This window comes from Oryctolagus cuniculus, chromosome 8, assembly GCF_964237555.1.
Source record: "Oryctolagus cuniculus chromosome 8, mOryCun1.1, whole genome shotgun sequence".
NCBI lineage: Eukaryota > Metazoa > Chordata > Mammalia > Lagomorpha > Leporidae > Oryctolagus > Oryctolagus cuniculus.
Genome location: NC_091439.1, coordinates 122,501,450 through 122,504,371, shown reverse-complemented (window position 1 = coordinate 122,504,371; position 2,922 = coordinate 122,501,450). Strand labels below are relative to the sequence as shown.

General features: G+C 48.5%; 1 non-coding gene across 1 annotated transcript; it reads left to right on the top strand.

Moving 5' to 3' along the window:
- The first annotated feature begins 1,361 nt into the window (after window positions 1–1,361).
- Window positions 1,362–1,466, top strand: LOC127493319 (U6 spliceosomal RNA). Its single transcript, XR_007923378.2, has one exon. It is a non-coding gene; the product is annotated as a U6 spliceosomal RNA (small nuclear RNA).
- The last annotated feature ends 1,456 nt before the right edge of the window (window positions 1,467–2,922 follow it).

Genomic DNA, 2,922 nt, shown 5'->3' with positions numbered 1-2,922 from the left:
CTGTTGCCACGTTCTAGAACCATCTTGCGGCCCAGGCTCCCCCATGCTTCACGGATTCATCCCCTCTCCATGCCCCTCCTATCACTCATCCTGAGGCAGGAACCACAGCAGTCTGGTTGTCACCCATTCGTAACTCCCATCATTCATCCATGGAACCCTGGAGTGTCAGGGCTGGAAGGGGGCCTGGAAGGTGGTCTTTTCTAGTGATTTTCAAACCAAACATAGTTTTCAAAGAAAAGCTTCTATGGAAGCTCTATAGAGAAATGAGATCAGCAAGGGGAGGTGGTGTCCTGGCTCCTGTCTCAGTGCAACCCCTCCCACTGCAATCCCCTGCCCTGTCCTCTCCGTGGAAGCTGAGAACTAGCTGCCCTCTCGTTGTGCCCGTGGTGTACTGTGGCTTGCCGAGCTTCAGAGAGGAAGGGTAGCCCTGCTGGTCCAGGGCTGTTCCCAGCTGCCCCCCCCCCCCCGCAAGAGTGCTGTCCTTAGTCACCAACCCCTGGCTCACTGGGGCCACACCCCTCCTCTCCCAGCTCTGAGTCCTTAGACCTGGACCTCAACCTCAGCTCACAACTCACAAAGCTACGCGACCTGGGGCAAGGAAATCGCACAGTCCAAAGCCCTCCACTTCCTCCTCTGAAGATGGGAATGAAACAAGTGGTGGGGCACAGTGGTGGGGCACAGTGGTGGGCACAGTGGTGGGGCACAGTGGTGGGGCACAGTGGTGGGAACCAGTGGCTGCCTCTCTCCTCTTCACCCCCCCGCCTGCCCTGCTGTGGGCTGACCAGAATCAGCTGGGCGGTTCTTCTGCTGGCCTCCTCTGTAGCTGCACTTGGTGGGGGGCAGGCTGTGGTCACAGGGAAGTGATGGAGGTGTTTGGATGGCTGGGCCTCTTGCTTTCCTGGAACCTCAGTGCCCTGCTCCTCACGTGATCTTTCCAGGGCTCCTCAGAGATCTCAGATGCACAAACATGGGAGCTTCCAGGCCTTCTTCAGGCTGGGACCCAGCAGAGGGGCATAGTCTCCCTTCTGTGGCATTTTGTTGGCTGAAAATTCAGGGGGAGGGAAATAAACTGCACTTCTCAGTGGGGTATGTCATGGTTTGAATATTTGTGCTTTGGTCCTCGTAAAGTCTGGTGTTTGTGGTCCTAAGAGGGTAGAGTCTTACTCCAGTGACAGCATCTTTGGGAAGTGACTGTGTTGGGTTAAGTCTTTAGGGCAGAGCCCAAGTGGCTGAATCCCGATGGCTTTATGAGGAGAGGGAGGCCAAAGACCTGTCTCTTGTTGTGTCATGGACACAAGTGACAACCTTAGCACTCTGCTGTCACCAGAACAGGACCTGTCCAAGCTTAGACTGTGAATCTTGTGCTTGCTTCGGCAGCACATATACTAAAGATTGGAAGGATACAAAGATTAGCATGGCCCCAGTGCAAGGATGACACACAAATTCATGAAGCGTTCCATATTTTTTAGCTATGGGACTCCAAATTCCATTTTGTTGGCAGGTACTAATGCCATCTTACACGTTAAAGTGATCATATTAAGTGTCAAGAAGATCACATAAATAAGACAAATGTCTGCTAATAACAATAGATAGAACTAAAAAGGAGAGAATGATCCAACATGGGAAGGAGGCCACACAGCAGACTCATAGAATGACAAATGCCTTAAATAGCACTCTGACCTCAGAATCAGCCCTTAAGGCATTGGATCTGGCTGGAAAGCCCATGAGAGCATTTCAGGCATGGAAAGCCAAGACACTGTGGCAAAAACTGATCTACATGAAGTATCTCTGTGAGTGAGATCCCAGTGGAAAGAAGTGGCCATCAAAGAAGGATGTACTTTTTTCTGAAGGGAGGAGAGAAACTCCACTTTGCTTATGGCCATGTCTAAATACTGATGGAGTCTATGGACTCAAAAGGCTCCCATAGCCTTGGCAGCTCATGACAAGAGCATTGGGTGATCAATAACATCATAAATAAGAGTGTCAATTATTAAATCAACAACAGAAGACACTGTGCACTTGCTCCCTATGTAGGAACTCTGTCCTTAATGTGTTGCACTATGCAAATTAACGGTGAAACTAGTACTCAAACAGTACTTTATACTTTGTGTATCTGTATGGGTGCAAACTGTTAAAATCTTTACTTAGTATAGAGTTGATCTTCTATATATCAAGATAAGTAAAAAAGAATCTTAATGAAGAATGGGATGGGAGAGGGAGTAGGAGGTGGGACGGTTTAGGGGTGGGAGGGAAGGTATGGGGGGAAAGACTGCTATATTCCAAAAGATGTACCTATCAAATTTATATTTATTAAATAAAAGCTTAAAAAAAGGACTATGAATCTCCATGAGCCAATGTAGACTGCCTTCCCTGAAAAGGTTGAACTAATTCAGGTTTTCTGTTATAGTAATGAAAAGCCGGCTGCTACAAGGAATGACCAGTTGTTTTATCATCTTTAACCCTCTCAACTCTCTGTGAGCTTGGGCAGGAAGATTCCTTGATCACTGCAGTTTTCCAGCTGTGCTCATCTGTGAGGCCTAAACCCAGGGGAAGCCCTTGGAATAGTGCCTGGTACACGGTCAGCCCTCCCATGTTAGCTGGTGGTATTTTTATTTCTATTGTACACGCCTAGCACAGTGCTGAGTGGCTGCTGGGGGTGGTAACTCTCCAAGAGGAGTGGCAAACACAGTGTATACTCCTGATAATAAATAATCTAGTTCATGAGATAAAATTAACACATGCAGAGATCAAAGTGCTAATTCAAGGCACAGTGTAATTAAGGAGCCCACAAAGGGTACAGATCACACACACCTGAGGAATTTGCAGGACAAAGAGATTGGACGAGGGCTGTGTGGCCACTGAAGCCTTCCCCAAGGGAGATGCTGCCCTGGTGGGGCAGGCTAGTGCAGTGGTTAAGAGCAT